Source organism: Pteropus alecto, unplaced genomic scaffold (genome assembly GCF_000325575.1).
Source record: "Pteropus alecto unplaced genomic scaffold, ASM32557v1 scaffold100, whole genome shotgun sequence".
NCBI lineage: Eukaryota > Metazoa > Chordata > Mammalia > Chiroptera > Pteropodidae > Pteropus > Pteropus alecto.
Window position 1 is genome coordinate 538,103 of NW_006430723.1, and position 20,174 is coordinate 558,276.

At 33.8% G+C, this 20,174-nt stretch overlaps 1 protein-coding gene and 1 pseudogene across 6 annotated transcripts in view; one reads left to right on the plus strand and one right to left on the minus strand.

Annotated features, from left to right (window-relative positions):
• Nucleotides 1-20,174, plus strand: part of ALMS1 (ALMS1, centrosome and basal body associated protein) — a 173,964-nt gene that overhangs the window by 138,373 nt on the left and 15,417 nt on the right. The window lies entirely within an intron of this gene.
• LOC112483036 lies at nucleotides 1,711-1,829 on the minus strand (annotated as a pseudogene).

A 20,174-nucleotide genomic window follows, 5' to 3' on the forward strand; every position in this document is an offset into this window, starting at 1 on the left:
AATTTGCCCTTTCCTCACTATATCATTTTTTACCAACTGGAAAAGAGTGAGAAAGTGTAGTACGGTGCTATTGTGAGTTGTCATTCTTTTCATCAACACTCATTTATGAATTACCCTTTGGATGAAGGGCTTTGTTGCTAAATGTTTCAGAATCTGCAAAGTATATCCCTGGCACAGGGAAACTTCAAGTTTAGAATGACCTGCATTCTGAACAATATTGGCTGGGTTTTTTTCTTTGTTTTTTGTTTATTCATTCCTCCCTGCCTTTCAGGAAATTTTGAGTTGCTTTTAAACACACACACACACACACACACACACACACACACACACACACACACACACACTACATTATGATTTTTTTAAAGTAAATGAAGAATTGGAATGAAAGAAAATTAAATGGAAGCTACAACATGATTTTTTAAATTAAATAAATGAAGAATTGTGAGTGATGGGAAGACAAGTTGAAGCCAGAGGGGAGATAAATATGCCTTGTAGATATGGTTGCTAGATGTTAGCCACAAATTTCACTTTATGTTTTCTGCCAGTTAGTATCACTAGAATTTTATCAATTACGTTAGTCTGTAATATAAAAACGAACTAAATTTTCAAAAGCATTACAGATATTTTTGGTGCTGTTACCTAGGAGAAATTTTACTCACCACAGTGTCACAGACCCTTAGCAGTACCCTTACAGTAGATTCAGTAACAATGCCTATAAGGCTAACACAGCCTCAGCGTAGGGAGTTCAGTAGAGGCAGCTTTCAAGGCGTCAGCAAATGCAGTTCACTACTTTAAACTTAAGAATAAAATTTAGGGTATCTAGGGAAGTGTTCTTCAAAGAATGAGGCTTACAAAATGGTTTATTGGGTATAGGAAGAAAGATATTAGATTTATATTCATTTTTCTCAACCTTTTAAAATTTATACTTTTCTATATGTTTGTAATATATGAATATAGTAGTAATATAATTTATAAATAAATATCTATTTTAATAATTTATGTTCAAAAATATTTTTTATCAGTAGGACCTCATGATCAAATAATTTGGAGATCTCTAGAGGAAAGAAGGCACAAGACATTTGGACAGTTTACCATAAATATTATTTCTCATAATTGAGATTTTGGTATTAAATGGCAGTGATATATAAATAATACAAATGACTTTTAAGTAAAAAAGAATTGGGAGTGACACAGACTAAGGCTATTTGTTCCATAGAAAAAATAGAGTAAAAGGATCCAGGTGGAGGGTTTTTATGTGCGTAGTAAAATACATACACATAACATGAAGTATAATTTTAACCATTTTAAAATGTATAGTTTAGTGGTGCTGAGTACATTCACAGTGTTTTACAACTATCACCACTATCTAGTTTGAGAACTTTTTCAGCACCGTAATGAAACCTCATACCCATTAAGCACTCTCTATTCTCTCTTCCCACGAGCCCCTGACAACCACTTACCTAACCTTCTGTTTCTGTGAACTTGCCTGTTCTGGTTATTTCATATAAATGAAATCTCACAATATGTGACCTTTTGTCAGGCTTCTTTTACTTTAATGTTTTTGGAGTTCATCCATGTCCTAGCATGTATCAATACTTCATGCTTTTTTTTTTCTTTTTTTTTTTTTGGCGAAGCAACCCTTGGTTGACCTCACAGATTGCAAGGACCTTGTCGGCTTACAATCCCTTATTTTTTTATTTTTATTTTTTACGCCTACAGCACCTGGTCTTCCTAGGTGGTCTCCCATCCAAGTGCTAACAAGACCCGACCCTGCTTAGCTTCCAAGATCAGATGGGATCGAGCTTGTTCAGGGTGGCATGGCCGTAGACAGTACTTCATTGCTTTTTATGATGAATAATATTCCATTGCACGTATATACTACATTTAAGTTTCCATTTCATCCATTCATGGACATTTGGATTGTTTCTACCTTTTAACTGTTGTGAATAGAGCTGATATGAACATTTGTTTAAGAGTTTTTATTTGAAAACTCGTAAACAGTTCTTTTAGGTGTATACCTATAAGTGGAAACAGTAAGTTTGTATGGTAATTCTTTTAGCTTATCGAGGAAATGCCAAACTGTTTTCCACAGTGGCTACACCATTTTACATTCTGCCAGGAATATCTGAGGGTTCCAGTGTCTGCACATTCACCAACACTTTTTATTTCCTTTTTTTGGCCATCCTAGTGGGTATAAGTAAGGTGGCATCTCATACTCATTGTCATTTTCATTGTGGTTTTGATTTGCCTTTCCCTTTCCCTAATGACTAATGATATTAATTAAGCATCTTTTCATGTGCTTATTGGTCATTTGTATGTCTTCTTGGGAAAAATGTCTATTCGAGTCTTTGCCTATTTTTTAATCTTGATTTGCTGTTTTTGTTGTCTCTTGTCTACTTTTTAATTGTCTTTTTGTTTTTGAGTTGTAAGAGTTCTTTATATATTCTGGATTGTAGACCATTATCAGCTGTATAATTTGCAGATATTTCCTTCCACTCTCTGGGTCATCTTTTCACTCAATATTACTGTTCTTTGATGCACAACAATATACTTTTGATGAAGTACCAGTGAACCTATTTTTTTTATTTTGTTACTGTGCTTTTGGTGTCATATCTAAGAAACCACTGACAAATCCAAAATCATGAAAATTCATGATTTTTTATATTTTATTTTAAGAATTTTATACCTTTATTTGCATCTTTATACTTTTATTTGCATCTTTAATATATATTGAATTAATTTTTGTATATGGTATGAGGTAAGGGTCAAACATCATTCTTTTCTACATGGCTATCTAGTTGTTCTAGCACCAGTTATCGAAGAGACTGTTCTTTCACCCTTGAGTGGTATTGGCATCATTGTCAAAAATCGATTGACCATAGATATGACCGTTTATTTCTGGGCCCTCAATTCTATGTCTTTGATCTACATTCATATCTGTACACGATTACTGCACTACTTTGATTACTGTAGCTTTGTGTAGTCAGTTTTAACATTGAGAAGGTCATTCCTCCAACTTCGTTCTTTTTCAACACTGTTTTGGCTATTTAGATTCCTCATTTTGCCATGTGAATATTAGGATTAGCTATTCCATTTCTGCTGAAAAGGTTGGGATTTTGATATTAATTGCATTAAATATGTACATCACTTTGAGGTTTATTGCCATCTTAAGACTTACGTCTTCCAATCCATAAATACAGGTTCTCTTTCAATTTATTTGTCTTTCATTTCTTTCAGCAATGTCTTGTCATTTTCAGCATACAAGTGTTGTACCTTCTTGGTTAAAATTTATTTCTAAGTATTTGATTTTCTTTCTTTTTTAAGTTATTTTTAATTATGGTAAAATACACAACAAAATTTATCAACTATTTTTAAGTATGCAGTTTAATAGCATTAAGTACATACTATCACCATCATCCATCTCTAGAGCTCTTTTCATCTTGCAAAACTGAAACTCTATTCTCAAACAAACAGCTCCTTATTTCACCTTATTCTCAGTCCCCGGCAACCACCATTCTATTTTGTGTCTATATGAATTTGACTAGGTACTTCATGTAAGTGGAATTATACAGCACTTGTCCTTTAGTAATAGGCTTATTTCACTTAGTGTCCTCAAGATTCATCTATATTGTAGCATGTAACAGAGTTTTCTTCCTTTTTAATGCTGAATAGTATTCCATTGTATGTATACCACATTTTGCTTATTCAGTTATCCATCATTAGATACTTGGGTTGCTTCTGTCTTTTGAGTAATATGAATGTTGCTGCTATGAACATGGGTATGCAAATATCTGTTTAAGACCCTGCTTTTAACTTTGGGAGTTACATAACCAGAAGTGGAATAGCTGGATCATATGGTAATTCTATTTTTAATTATTTGGAAACTAACATACTGTTTTCCACAGCATTTACACCATTTTACAGTCCCACCAATAGTTCACAAAGGTTCCAATTTCTCCACATCCTTGCCAACACTAGTTTTTTGGGTTTTTTTTAATGGTAGCCATCCAAATGAGTTATGAAATGGTATCTCATTGTGTTCAGCATCTTTATGTGCTTATTATTTGTGTATCATCTTTGGAGAAATACCTATGCAGGAATTTTGCCTGTTTTTTAATTGAATTGTTTGGTGTTTTTGTTGTTAAATTGTAAGAGTTTTTTAATGTTCTGGATATTAACATCAGATACATAGTTTGCAAATATTCCCATTTTGAGGATTGCCTTCTTTGCTGATTGTGTCCTTGGATGCACAGATGTTTTAATTTAGATATTATCCGATTTGTCTTTTTGCTTTTTTTATCTCTGCTTTTTGTGCCTTATCCAGGAAATTATTGCCAAATCCAATGTCATTAAGGTTTTTATCAGTTTTTTTCTTTTTAAGTTAAATGGTTTTAGATCTTATCTTTAGCTCTTTAATTCAATTGAGGTAATTTTTATATACGGTCTAAGGTAAGGCTTTAACTTTATTGCGTGTGACATCTAGTTGTCCTAACACCATTTGTCAAAAAAAGACTGTCTTTTCCCCTGTCGAATGGTCTTGGCACAGTTGGAATGTCCTCAGGGTTCATCCATGTTGTACCGTGTGACAGGATTTTCTTCCTTTTTAAGACTGAATAACATTCCATTGTATATATGTATCACATTTTGTTTATTCATTCATCTGTCAATGGACGTTTGGGTTGCTTTTACCTCTTGACTATTGGATATAGTGCTGCTACGAACGTGGCTGTGCAAATATCTTTACGAGACCTTGCTTTCAGTTCTTTTGGACATATATCCAGAAGTGAAATGTCTAGATCATATAGTAATTCTGTTTTGAATTTTTTGAAGAACTGCCATACTTTTCCACACCGACTGCAGCATTTTACAGTCCACCAACAGTACACAAGGGTTCTAATTTCTCCACATCCTTGCCAACACTTATTATTTTCTGTTGTTGTTGTTGTTGTTTTTTGTAGTAGCCATCCTAATAGGTGTGAGATATAGCTCTTTGTGATTTTTTTTATTTGCATTTCTCTGATGATTAATAATGTCGAACATTTTTTATATGCTTATTGGTTATTTATATGTCATTTTTGGAGAATTGTCTATTCAAGTTACTTGCCCATTCTCGAATCTAGCTATTTTTTTGGTCATTGATTTATAGGAGTTCTTTATATATTCTGGATATTATCAGACATATGATTTGTAAATTTTTTCCCCCAGTCAGTGGGTTGCATTTTCACTATGTTCTGTTGATTGTGTCCTTTGATGCACAGATATTTTTAATATTGGTGTAGTCTCAATTGTCTTTTTGCTTTTGTTGCTTGAGCTTTGTTGTCATATCCAAGAAATCATTACCAACTTCAGTGCCATGAAGCTTTCTCTTATGTATTCTTCTAAGAGTTTTATGGTTTTAGGTCTTTAATCCATTTCTAGTTAATTTTTTTATATAGTGTGAGTAAGGCTCCAGCTTTATTCTTTTGCATGTGGATATCCAATGTTCTCAGCACCATTTGTTGAAGAGACTGCCCTTTCTTTATTGAGTGATCGTGCACCTTTTAAGGGTCAAAAATCCTTTGACCACATGTCATCTGACCACATGTACAATGTTTATTTCTGAGTTCTCCATTCTAGTCCATTGATCTGTTTGTATGTCTTTATGTCAGAACCACAGTTATATTATTGTATCACTATAATAAGTTTTAAAATCAGGAATCATGAGTCTTCCAACTTTGTCCTACTTTTCAAAATCATTTTGGTTCTTCAGGGTTTCTTCTTATTTTTAATGATTTCTTACTGTTTTTAATCATTTTTGTTCATTGCTTTATGATTTTCTTTGAGTTTTTTTCTGATAACTTAATATCAGTTTAATTTTAATTAACTGAAGTACATAAACCACTCTTCTCTGTCACCCTCAGATATGAAACAGTATCTATTGACTCTGTCTTATGAAAAATTAAGAAACCGGTTGTGCTTCTCCCCACCTACTCCCATACACACACATTTTCCCCCAACCTACCGATATTCATTATATGTGAATTTTTGTGATAATTCATTATTTGTGAATTTCATCTCATTTCGTTACAGTAGTATTACTACTGCATTGACCAGCTTTATTTTCAAGAATTATAACATTTTACTTATATATTATAAGCAAAAATCCCCATTTTATTTACTTAATGTTTTTAAATATAGTGTCAGTATTTACCATGAGTCTTTTTATATAACTTAATGAGTTTATTCATTTAAATAATTCTGTCGTTTGGCTAGATTTTAAAACAGTTGTTAAGGGGTGAGCATCTCTTCAGTTCTTAAATTTTTGAGACTATTTTCCTATTACCTATATATAAGAACAACAACTTGGTTGGGTATAAATTATAAAACTTTTGAATAACAATCCTTAATCCAAAACTGTCAATTTTGCTCCCTTTTTCTGGGCACCAGTATTTAGTGTTCCTGTGTCAGAGGCAACCCTGATATTCTTTCCTTATGGGAGCCTGGTTTTTCATTCTTGAATTCTTGTCTGTCTTTAAAATTTAAGTTTAGTTTCTTCCCAGGGTATGTCTCAGTGTTGGTCAATCTCTATTAATTTTTTTATTATTGAAATAAAATTCACATGCCATATAGTTCACTCTTCCTTTAAGTATACTTTTCAGTGGTTTTTAATACATTCAGAGAGGGTAAAACATAGGCAGGCTCCTTGTATCCTTTACCACAACCATCACCACTAATTCCAAAACATTTTTGTCCCACCAAAAAGAAATCCTGTGCCCATTAACAGTCCAGCCTCCCCCACCTCTTCCCTCTCCACCCCCATAACCATTAATCTACACTCTGTCTCTATGGATAGATGTATATTCCAGTTTCTCTACATCTTTGTCAACACTGTCATTGTCCGTCTTTTGATTACAGCCATCCAGATAGATGTGAAGTGGTATCTCATTGTGGTTTTAATTTGCATTTCCCTAATGACTAATGATGTTGAGCATTTTTTCATATGCCTGTTCTTATATCTTTTATTAGAGAAATGTTTATTTAGATCCTTTGCCCATTTAAAAATTGAGTTATTTGTTTTATCACCGAGTTGTGTTTATATATTCTGAATACAAGTCTCTTATTAGATATATGATTGTGAATGTGTTCTTCCAATTCTGTGGATTGCTTTTCACTTTCTTGATGATATCATTTGTGGTACAAAGTTTTCAATTTTGCCAAAGTCCCATTTATCCCTTTTTTCTTTTGTCAATTGTGCTTTTCATGTTATATCTAAAACTATTGCCTACACAAAGGTCACAAAATATTTACGTTTTTCTTCTAAGAGTTTTCTAATTTAAGCTCTTTAGTACTATGATAATTTTTTAACAGTACCTTGTTTTATAGAAGTAGCAAGAATGGATATCCTTTTCTTGTTCCTAATTTTAGGAAGAAAGCTTTTCAGTTGTTAAGAATGATGTTAGCTGTGAGTTTTTCATAGATGCACGTTATCAGGTTAAGGAAGTTCCTTTCTATTTTGTTGAGTGTTTTTATCATGGAAGGGGTGAATTTTGCCATATGCTTTTTCTGTGATCGAGGTGAACATGTTTTCTTTATTAATGAATATAGTGTATTACATTGATTGATATTCATATGTTGAACCAATCTTGCCTTCCTGGGATAAATTCTCCTTGGTTTTGATGCATTATTTTTTTTTCTATGCTACTGAATTCAGTTTGCTAGTATTTTGTTTGAGGATTTTGCATCCATATTCGTAAGGGGTATTGATCTCTAGTTTTCCTGTGTCTTCGCCTGTGTTATCAGTAATACTGGCCTCATAGAATGAATTGGGAAATGATCCTTTTTATTGTTTTTGTTTTCCTTAAGAGTTTGTGGATGATTGGTGTTCATTCTTCTTTAAATGATTTTAGAATTCGCTAGTGAAGCCTGGTCCTGGGCTTTTCTTTTTATTGGAAATTTTCTAGTTACTAACTTTGTCTCTTTCCTTGTTACAGGTTTAGACAGATATTCTATTTCTGCTTGTTTTTCTAGAAATCTGTCTACTTTGTCTAGATTATCTGATTTATTGACATTTGATTGTTCGTAGTATTCCCTTAAAATGTTTTTAATTTCTGCATGTTTGGGTAGTAAGGTCCCCTCATCTATTCTTAATTTCAGTGATTTGAGTTTTATCTCTTTTTTTTCTTGGTATGGGTCTAGATAAAGATTTGTCAACGTTTGTTGCTCTTTTCAGAGAACCAACTTTTGGTTTCTTTGATTTTCCTTTTTTAAATTCTCTTTCATTTATTTTCATTCTTGATTTTTCTAATTTCCTTCTGCTTTCTTTGGGTTTTCTTTGCTCTTTTTTTTCTAATTTTGTAAGGTAGAAAGTGAGCTTATAGATTCTTTTAATACAGACATTTACACATAAATTTCCTTCTAAGTTCTATCTTCACTGCATCCTATTAGTTTTGGTATGTTTTGCCTTCCTTTTCATTGATCTCAAGATATTTTCTAATTTCCCTCGTGATTTCTTCTTTGACCATTGGATTTTAGGAGTGCGTTAATTTCCACATATTTTTGAATTTCCCAAATTTCTGTATGTTATCGATTTCCATCTTCATTCCATTGTGGGCAGAGAATATCCTTTGTGTGATTAAATAAAATAATTATTTTATGGCCTAGCATGTGGTTTCTCCTGGAATGCATTCCATGTGCCCTTGAGAAGAATGTATCCTGCTTTAGTTGCTTGAAGTTTCTGTATATGTCTGTCTGTTCAGTTTAGTTGATTTATAGTGTTGGTCTAGCTTTCTATTTTCTTATTGTTCTGTCTAGTTGATCTGTCCATTTTGAAAATGTTACATTGCCAGTCTCCAATCTTTGCTGTTGAATTGTCTATTTTCCCCTTCATTTCTGTCAGTTTTGGGTATTAATTTTTTTCTGGTACCAAATAACTCTGTTTCTTGTATTTTGGGTATTTTTTTTGGTGCCAAGTTACTCTGTTTCCCTCGTATATTTAGATTTACTTTCATTTAAGCAAAAAGTTTCTTTTAACTGTATCCTTGAATATTTTTTTCCCTTCCTCTCAAACTCTTTTCTATCTTAGGGTTGGGGAATGGGGACAGCACCACTTATCCAAGAATTAGATGTCTGTTGTATATCTTCCTCTCCTAACATTCTAATTATTTTGCTTTTCTGTATCTTTTTCTTGCATTTCAGGAGACTTTTTTTAATATGTAATCTACTTCACTGGCTGTTTTCTTTATTTTTTAATTAAAATTTTATTTTCTGTTGCATAAATTAGTTCTGCAATGGTTTAATGCTGTTCTTTTTGTCCTTAGTTTTCTTCTTTAGTGCCTGTCCTTGGTCTCCAACACATAATATAGGTATTCATTAATTTTTTGATGAATTGTGTTAATTTTGTCAACTGCCTCTTAATCTCCCTCTATCGTCTCAGCTTGTCTTAGATCTATTTCATTAGGTCCATGTTGTTTTTAATTTTCTCTAGAGAGAATACAATTATTTATTGATTAAAATGGATAAACCTTGAAAAATAAATTCTTTCTTTTTCCCTCTTTTATTTCCTTCCTTACACTTTAATGCTATAAAATATCTACCTAAATTCTTCTCTTTTGTTTTCAGGTTACTGTCTTTGTCTCTGAACAGTTCTCTGGAAACTATTTATTTGCCCACAAGTAATGTAGAGGAATTCTCTATGACTGTCTTATTACCTGTTTACAAGATACTGCTTGAATCTCCTTCCCAGGACCTGAACTTGAAGGCTAATCATATATGGTTTCTATTTCTTTTTGCCTCAGAGTTGGGAAAGACAGGCAGGTAAGAGGTGATTTTAGGACTCTGGACAGTTACAATAGGTGACAGTTTTCTCTGCCATTGTTTTAAAATTCATAAGTTGATGGCCCTACCTTACTAATTGTAGTAACATGCCATTGGGGTCTTGTTATTATACTACTTAAGGGTCAGCTGGTACCAGCTTTGATGGCATTGCCCTGTGAGCAATGATATAGCTGAGGCTTGTTTTTTTCTAGCAGGTCTTAGTAATGCAATTAATATATTTAGACAAGAGATTATTACCTAGATTTTTTTCTGACTTCTTCCTGACCAAAGGGGAGTATATGGTAAATCATTTCTGGCCAGGGCAGAAGGTGCTATTTTTTTCACAAGGAATATGTGTCCAATTAGAACATTTATCTTTCTCCTGGGCCACTTATTACCTCAGTCCCTTTTCTGAGGTAACAGTGGAGTATTTTAAATTTGATTGACTTGCTTTTTACCCTTCAGTATGTATGATCTTGTGTTTAGAAAGAGCTTTGTGATGGCTCCTTGAATGTGGTCCCAGTTGTTTCTCTAGACAGTATCTGGGATTTTGTGGTATGAGTTGAGACCTTTTTCCGAAGTTCTGAATATTTTTTTTTCACTTTTTGTTGCTTTTTGTTTGTGTCTTTCAATTACGGCATAAGAGGTTCATTAAAGCTGTGTTTTTGCTATATTTTCCAAAACCTATTCATTTATTTTCTTTATGTTTCTCTGTCTTTTATATTTCATTTCTTTCTTTTCTATAGGCTTCTTCCTCTCAGGTAGAACCATGCTTACGTCTTCATCATAGACTGTGGAGGATTTACCTGTCAGGATAGCTTCTACCACTTTATTTATTTTTCTTTATTACCAAATATTTTGTCAAAAAATATATCTCTTTATAAAGGTAAAATAACTAAATATAAGGAGTTCAGAGAATATAGAAAATATAAAGACCTTGGAATCACCCATAACTTTCACCATCCTGAAATAGTCATGGTTAACATTTTCATAAATAAGCTTCCAGGTTAGTATGTTATGATTCATACACCTACTACTTATGCTGTAAAGGAGCCATCACAAAGCTCTTTCTAAACACAAGATCATACATACTGAAGGTAAAAAGCAAGTCAATCAAATTTAAAATACTCCACTGTTACCTCAGAAAAGGGACTGAGGTAATAAGTGGCCCAGGAGAAAGATAAATGTTCTAATTGGACACATATTCCTTGTGAAAAGAAGTCATAAATAAGCTTCCAGGTTAGTATGTTATGATTCATACACCTACTACTTATGCGGTGTCTCTTTTGTTTTTCTGGTTGCTCCTCCTCTCTTCCCTTTCATGTTCATTCTCCCTCTCTCTCTCTCCCCCTATACCCACCCTGCTGCCCCCACTTTGTTTTCTCTCTTATTCTATCTCCCTCCCCCATCTCTTTTTCTCAGTGTCTGGTTTTGTATTTGTGTTAAAGAAGGGGAATAGTTTACTACTCTCATTAAAAAAGAAAAGTCAAGTTTTTCAGTTTATAGGAAAAAAGCTGGAGATTTAATTATTTCAATGTTTTTGTCCTCTCATTACTTCCCATTACCTGTATTTCCAGCAGTTAGGCAAATGAACAATACAAACAACCAAAGTGACCTCCATGAGAGAATAAAATGAGACCTTCAGTAATGTCAAATGAAATTTTTACCAATGTTCCTTACATTTTTACAAAGCAGGCTGATTTCATATTAGTCTTTATAATCATGGTCATGTGGAGAGAAACGACAGTCAAAAGCAGTGTCTTAGAACCCAAAAGATAAATTTCATGATATATTAAGAGATAAAAAGCAATATATAAAGCTATTTTTATGTTAACATCCCAAGTATATACACATATATATATGACTGAAACAAAACGAAATATTAACAGGTTTTCTTAAAATTATGGGATTATAAATCTTTATAGTTTTCTGTGTTTTATTTTTTTTTACAAGAAGCATATATTTTCTAATAAACTATAACAGTTGTTTTTGTTTGACATTAATTAAAAATTGAGGTAAGCTAGACTGATCAGACAAACACAAAATGTTATGAACTAGAAAGGAGAATTCTCAAGCTTTTCATTGCATTCTAAGTTCTGCCTAAAATATCTATTTGAACCTCATAATAACTTCTAGAAACAGAATGAAAGAATAGGATTAGAGAAGTATCATACACAGTTTCTATGCCAAGATAAAGAAAAATTTTCTTTTTAACTCCAGGTGCCAAGGGTTGAGTTAAATATGCTCCTAGGTTCGTGGTCTCTCTTTAATTTTATCCGCATATCCCAGACTCATCCTTGTTCCCCTACAGGCAATAGACTTGTTATTTAAATATCTTTTGGCTTTTAAGAGTTTTTACAAAATGTGCATTTGTGTGTGCTTGCATGGGTGTATTTTCAACTTATATAAAAAGTATATCATTTTTCTTATTTTCACTAAACATTATGTCTTCAAGATCCATCTCCATTTCTATAAGTACATCTAATCCAGGTTTCTAGTCATTGCATAGTTCGTTGAGTGTATCTACGAGTTTACCTATGCCCTTTCCCTATGATGGACACCCTAGTCGCTGTCAACTCCCAGCACCGCAAAACACAGTGCACATCCTTGTCCATATCCCCTGTTGGACCTGTGTGAGACTGTCTTTTGCAAATATATCCAGAAGTGGAATTCTTAGGTCATAACTACATGTGTATTTAATTTTCTACATTAGTACCAAATTGCTTTTCAGTTACATTCTTACCTACAATGCATGCAAATCCCTGTATTTCTATTTCTCTGACAATAATATCTAGTTTTTTTCTGGAAAATTTGAAATACAAGTTTTTATACCATGGGAAGGTAGAGTTTTGTTTTTTGCGGTTTTTTTTTTTAAATTAAATATTACTTGTCTTGAGAATCTGTCCTACCTCCACTCTGTAATTTCCAAGAAAGCAGAATCTTTTAGAGACTTCCAAAATTACTGCCATGCTTTCAACCAGAATACATTTATTTGTTCATTCATCCAGATATAATCATAATATAAAATGTGACAGCAGTGCAAGAGTGAGATACTGCTTTTCTCGGATTTTGATGTATAGCAGATAAAATATATGGAAGATTTTAATAGCAATGTTAACAAGTTTGATTTAAAGTAGCTATATAAAAAAACTTCATTCTCAAAACAGTACCCACAGTTGTTCCAAAGGCCCACAGAATATTTACAAAAATTAATTGTGCATTTAGACAAAATGTTGATAAATCTTAAAAGCAGCTTTATAACTAAGCTCTTATTCTCTAACCACAATGCACTAAAGTTGGAATTTAACAACTATAACTTTTTTTTTATTAAGATAAAAATTTGAAAGCATTCTAAACTTTTGGGTTAAAAAGACTAAAAGTTGAAACTATAGACTTTTGTTCATTAAAGCCAGTACAAGTACATATCCAAAACTTATGAGATATGACTAAATCTATATTTAGAGGAAAATTTATAACCTTAAATGATATTATCGTTGAAGAAGGTCAATAGGAAATAATTGAAATAAGCATTCAGTCTAGGAAAAGGCTAACAAAATAAGCAAAGAAAGCTAGAGGTAATTAATATAATGGGAAATGTATAAAATAATAAGTCCCCAAAATTGATCAATATAATTAAGATCTGATTCTTTTAAAGCAAACAATAGGCCAAATCTCTGGTTATTCTGACCATGGTAAAAAGAATATCGACATTAGTGATGTGGAAGGTTTAACCACAAAGAGGTGATTTTCTTTAAAAAGTTTACTCTGTGCATCTTTAGGCTGATATATTTTAAAATCTTAAATTAGATGATTAAGAAAATTGATCAAGAAGTTTTAAAGCCCAAATAGATCACTAACAATAGAAATTGAAAGACTCAATAATCTACAGCTCCCTCACCCCTAACTATATGCCCTCTAGAAATTTTTTACAAATATATGTTCACACCAAAAAGTAAGAGAATGTGTGTTTCTTCATTCCCTTGCCAACTGTGGGTAATATCAGTCTTTTTAATACTTGCCGATTTGATGTGTAAAAAAACTCTGCTTTAAATTGCATTTTTTTTTTAATGTTAGTTTTCAGGGATTGCCATTTACATTCCTTATTTTGAGAAACCTTTTTTACCCTTTGTCCACTTTTCTCTGAAGATTTCCAATTTTAAGCATTAATTATATTGTATTAATATAATACAGGCATACCTCAGAGATGCTGCAGATTTGGTTTCATACAACTACAATAAAGCAAATATCACAATAAAGCAAGTATTGAATTTTTTGGTTTCCTAGTGCATATAAAGATTATGTTTATACTGTAGTCTACTAAGTGCAATCTCATTATGTCTAAAAAGGCAATGTACAGACCTTTATCTTTTATTTCTAAAAAATGCTAACCATTATCTGAGCCTTCAGCTATTTATAATTTTTTTGCTGGTGGAGGGCTTGCCTTGTTGATGGCTGCTGACTGATCAGGGTGGTGGTTGCTGAAGATTGGGGTTGCTTAATTTCTTAAAATAAGACAACAGTGAAGTTCACCACACTGATTGAACTATTTCTCTGTAGCATGGGATGCTGTTTGATAGTACTTTACCCATAGTAGAACTTCTTTCAGAATTGGAGTCAATCCTCTCACCAGGAGTAGATTCCATCTCAAGAAACCACTTTCTTTGCTCATCCATAAGAGGTAACTCTTCATCCATTAAAGTTTTTTCATGAGATTGCAGCAATTCAGTCATATCTTCAGGCTTCACTTCTAATTCTAGTTCTCTTCCTATTTCCACCATATCTGCAGTTACTTCCTCCACAGAAGTCTTGAACCCCTAAGTCATTCATGAATGTTGGAATCTTCTTCCAAAATCCTGTTCATGTTGATATTTTGACCTTCCCTTGAATCACAAATGTTCTTAATGGCATCTAGAATGATGAGTCCTTTTCAAGAAGGTTTTCAGTTTACTTTGCCCAGATCCATCAGAGAAATCACTGTTTATGGCAGCTATAGCCTTATATAATGTATTTCTTAAATAAAGTCAAAATTATTCTGACTCATGAGCTGCAGAATGGATGTTGTGTTAACAGGCATGAAAACAACATTAACCTCATTGTATATCTCCATTAGAGCTCTTTGATGACCAGGTGCATTGTCAATGAGCAGTATTTTTTTAAAAGGAACCTTTTTCTGAGCAGTACGTCTCAACAGTGGGCTTAAAAAATATTTAGTAAACCACGTTGTACATAGATGTGCTGTCATCCAGGCTCTGTTTTTCCATTTATAGAGTATAAACAGAGTAGATTTAGCATAATTTTTAAGAGCCCTAGGATTTTCAGAGTGGTAAATGAGCACTGGCTTCAACCTAAAGTCACCAGCTACTTTAGCCCATAACAAGAGAGTCAGCCTGTCCTTTGAAGCTTTGAAGCCAGAAATCGACTTCTCTTTAGCTGTGGAAGGCCTGAGGATATCTTCTATTATAATGTGCTTTTGTCTCTATTGAAAATCTGTTGTTTAGCGTGGCCACCTTCCTTAATTATAGCTAAATCTTCAGGATAACTTGGCTGCAGTTTCTACAGCAGCACTTGCCCCTTCACCTTGTGCTTTTATGTTACAGAAATGCTGGCTTCTTTTATTAAACCTCATGAACCAGCAACCTCTGCTAGTTTCAGACTTTTCTCCTGCAACTTTCTTACCTTTCTCTGCCTTCATAGAATTAAATAGAATTAAGGCCTTGCTCTGGATTAGGTTTTGGATTAAAAGAAAGTTGTGACTGGTTTGATCTTCTATCCAGACCACTAAAACTTTCTCCATATCAGCAGTAAGGCTTTTTCACTTTCTTATCATTCACATGTTCACTGAAGTCGCTCTTTTAATTTCCTTCAAGAACTTTTCCTTTGCATCGACAACTTGACTGGCACAAGAAACCTAGCTTTCAGACTCTCTCGGCTTTTGACGTGCCTTCCTCACTAAGTTTAATCGTTTCTAGCTTTTGGTTTAAAGAGAGAGACCTGTACCTCTTTCACTTGAACAGTAAGAGGCCTTCGTAGGGTTATTAATTGGCTTAATTTCAATATTGTGTCTCAGAGAATAGGGAGGCACAAGGAGAAGGAAAGAGATGGGGAAACTGCTGGTCAGTGGAGTAGTCAGAATAAGCATATTGATTAAGTTTGCCGTCTTATATGGATGAGGTTCATGGACCCCCAAATAATTACAATAGTAACATTAGAGATTGCTGATCACAGATCACCATAACAAATAATAATGAAAAAGTATGAGATGTTACAAGAATAACCAAAATCTGACACACACAAAATGAACAAATGCTGTTGGAAAAACGGCACTGATAGTCTTGCTTGACACACAGGGTTGCCACAAACTTCCAATTTGTAAAAACAAAAACAAAAAACTACCTGCAAAGTTCAATAAAGCAAAGTATAATAAAATGAGATATGCCTGTAGTACTGTTATAGACTCAACTTCTTTTTTGTTCCATGCTAAGAAAGATCTCAACCTCAAGATTATAAAAATATATACATATATATTCTCCTGTTTTAATACTTTTTTTAGGGTAGGTAGGGGCAATGCACTTAAACCCTTAATCTATGTGGAATTTATTCTATGTGTGTAGGTATGATTTTTTCAAATATTTCGCTTATTGTCAATAGAGGGTCTTAAAAAAGAAAGTGATATTCCTAAATTAATTTATTAGAAAAAGCTAATCTTTTGTTAAGCTGGACTCTAGCCAGTTGGACTTGGTAATTAATAGCCATAGTTCTCTTGAAATTTCTACCCCAAGTAACTGAAATAATATGTGAAAACCGTATCAAAATGGAGAGATCTGAAGAAGAAATTAATTCTGACCAAAATACAAAGGAGTTTCACTTATTAAACTTGAAATTAGATCAGAACATCCAAGTGAAAATATCTAACAGATATATTTGGCCTCATGAGTATATTATAAGTGACATAAAGATTTCAGAGTCTTCATGTAATCCTCATAAATATTAAAGCCAAGAGGAAAGAGATTTGAGAGAATGCAGAGAAGGAAAAAAACAGAGGGCTACTTCCAGACCATAATTTTCAAACCTGATAGGAAACCTTTTGGTTTGAGACCCATGTCGTTTAGGTCTGCCACCCTGTACAAGGTTTTTATGATTATTTGTTAACCTGGTTTTCCCCATATATTAATTAAGGAGTTTGGCTCTTGGTTCACTTTTTTTTCTTTCTACCCCAAGCCCTGCCATTATCTTGGAAACTCTACTATTGTGTTAGAGTTTCTTGACGTTAGTTCTCATTTTAACCATCCAGTCTTATGACCATACTTTGAATTTTGGTATCAGCCAGAATCGTTCCATCTCCGTAATCTTTACTCATTCATCTAACAGAAGAAATTTTCTGAGGTGCTATTATTCAGACACAATGCATTTTTAATTTTCTGGGGAGGATTTTTTATAGTTACTATCTACCATACTTGCAGAAATAAATGACCAGTTCTCATTTTTTAAAGGTGAATAATAGATAATTATCACCTGAGTTCCTGCTTTTGTAAGCTTTAATCTTGTCTCGAGGACTTAAATCTGTTAAAATATTATTTTTTGGAAAGACACTTTGATTACATCACCCTTTACTGGTTAGTAAATTTTATTGTTGAAATTACAGTTGCCAGTTTGATCTGCACATAACTAAAAACTTCACAAGAAAAGAATGTCTTTTGATGCCATAGACTATTTCTAATTTTGACTCTGTCTTATCAATGTATATCTCTGATCCTAAACTTGAGTGGTTATGAATGCATTAGCATAAACCCATTCCTCTTGGGGAAGAAACATCTCCCAGCAGGCACCTGGCTGCCAGAAGGTCAGCAATAACAATCTACATGGAAAATAGCCACATAGGGTCATGTAAGAAAACATGACCTTTTTCCTATATTGAATATGTCTCCCTATTTCCACCTAAAAAGTAAATTTTTAATTGAAAAGCTTTTTTTTTTCCTGGGTCTGTCTGATGGTGTCCGATCAATGAATATGGGAATGAGTCTCACCTAGATTTTAAAAAATACTACAAAAAGCCTGGAACATCTGAGATGGTGACAGTTACTTTCTTTTCCCACTTTGGAATAAGGCATCAGCAGGTGAGTTTGCTCTCATAATAGAAATTAAAACAGCCAGAGAGGCTGTGCCTCCTTCCGAGAGTCTCTGCAACAGAAAGCTTAAACTATAGTAGCTGATAATGTCAGTTGGACTTGTCACTTAAATCCTTATGTGTAAGCCCCATTGTAGAGAACCGAGTGGGCAGATCCACATCCAGGCCCTGAGGGATGATCAGATCTTTAGAGGAGATGCCTGAGCCTCTCCCATGGACAAGAGAAGTGGACTGGTGAGGTTTACAGGCAGCACCTGTAAATGTATTCATCAAAAATGTTCTATCCCATGCTGGGTTCTCAGCACAAATTGTCAGACACAATGCAGCCCTGTCATTGTGATTATTTTGAATCTGTGGCAATCAACATGGCGTAATTGCATGATTCTGACAGTTTGTACTTGGCTCTAGCCATAGAGTGTATTTAGTGCTTCATCATACCTACAACATACAGTACACACATTTTTGTTAGGACTGTCCATTATGTGAAAATGACATCGTCGATCAACTGCCATTGTTCTTGTAGCCTGGATTCAGTAACAGGAAATGCAGGACCATAGAGACAATTGAGCATGAGAAGCTTTTTCCTCCAAATAAAGCTTCATAATCTACATGTATTTCAGCCTATGTACATTAATAAATATATTTTATAGCTTTCTTGAGATCTTTCACATACCATAAAATTTACCTATTTAAAGTGTACGGTTTAGTGTGTTTTAGTATATGCACAGAGTTGTGCAACCATCAGCCCGATCTAACTTTAAAACATTTTCAACAACCCCAAAAAGACCCTGTGCACATTAACAGTCTTCATTCCTCCCAACTCTCACCCCTGCCCCAGCCCTGGCTCTGGTTGTTAATCTACTTTCTGTCTCTAGATTTTTTTTATTTTGCACATTTCATGTAAATGGAATCATAACAAATATGTGATCTTTTGTGACTGGCTTCTTTCACATAATTTTCAAGGTTTATCTACATTGTAGCATGTATTCATTCTTTTTTATGACCAAATAGTACTATTCCATTGTATGAATATGTCACATTTTATTTATTCAACCATCAGTTAATGGACATTTAGATTTCTTTTACTTTGGGGCTATTAACAAAGCTGCTGTGAACATTCATCTACAAGTTTTTGTTAGTCATGTTTTCTTTTTGGGGTGAGTGTACATATGCTTAGGAGTGGATATATGCTGTATCACATGTAACTCTGTTTAACTTTTTGAGGAACTACCAAACTGCTATCCAAAGTATTGTCATCATTTTGCATTCCCACAGCAATGTATGAGGGTTCCTATTCCTCCACATCCTTGAAAACACCTATTTTTGTATGTCCTGTTTATTTTCACTACTCAGAAAGGGCTGACAATATATTTTGTTGAAAGGGAATTTATTTTTGACTTTTCTATTTTTAAATATTTACTTTTTTCTAGGCAGGAATTAGAGTCAACTAGAAACAAACTCACACACCAAGGTTCATTTAATCAGATGTAAAAGTGTTCTTTCACACCACTGGTGCATACCATGACTGGGTGTGTCCTTTGAAAGTGCACGAAGTTCTGACTCAGGCTTGGAAGGGACCATCAACACTTCTACTTCTGTACCACGAGGCACTCCAACAGCTCCACTACTCGTTCATTGCTCGTGGGCAGTTCCTTCTGTTTGTCTAAGGCTCCAGTTATCAAAGGTTATAACTTAAAAAGATCCAAACTCTACCTGCATTTGATTTCCTGGCTCTGTTCCCAGTTCTGCTCTCTGACGCCACAGAAAATGGTCTAATCTTCTATCTCTTGGGTCCCTACTTTTCCCCTGAAGTGTGTTTTTCTTTCCAGTCTTCACTCTGAACCATTCCTCTCAGGTCATGCTTTCTACTCCCCTCTCCTTTTTGGGTCTATCAAGTTTGTCAATATCCTATTTTTAAACTTGTCTCTGAACTGAGCATGCTGTACTTCAGATGATGAGAGCATGTTGCCAGGGCAGATTTATCACCTTCCTTTCTGTGGCTATTACATTTCTGTGTCCTAACTTATGTTTTACTCCTGTTGAACTCACCAGAGCCATTAGATCTTTATTGCCACCCTCTTTGTAAGTTTTCATTGTTTATTCTCATTTAAACTGGTAATACAATCGCATTATACAAAATTTAAAATGTATAGGAGAGTATTTGATAGTGTTCTTCCCATGCTTGTTCCCCAGGCACCCAGCTCTTTTCCAGAGTCACTCAATGTTACCTGTTCTTGCATATCTTTACAGAGATTTT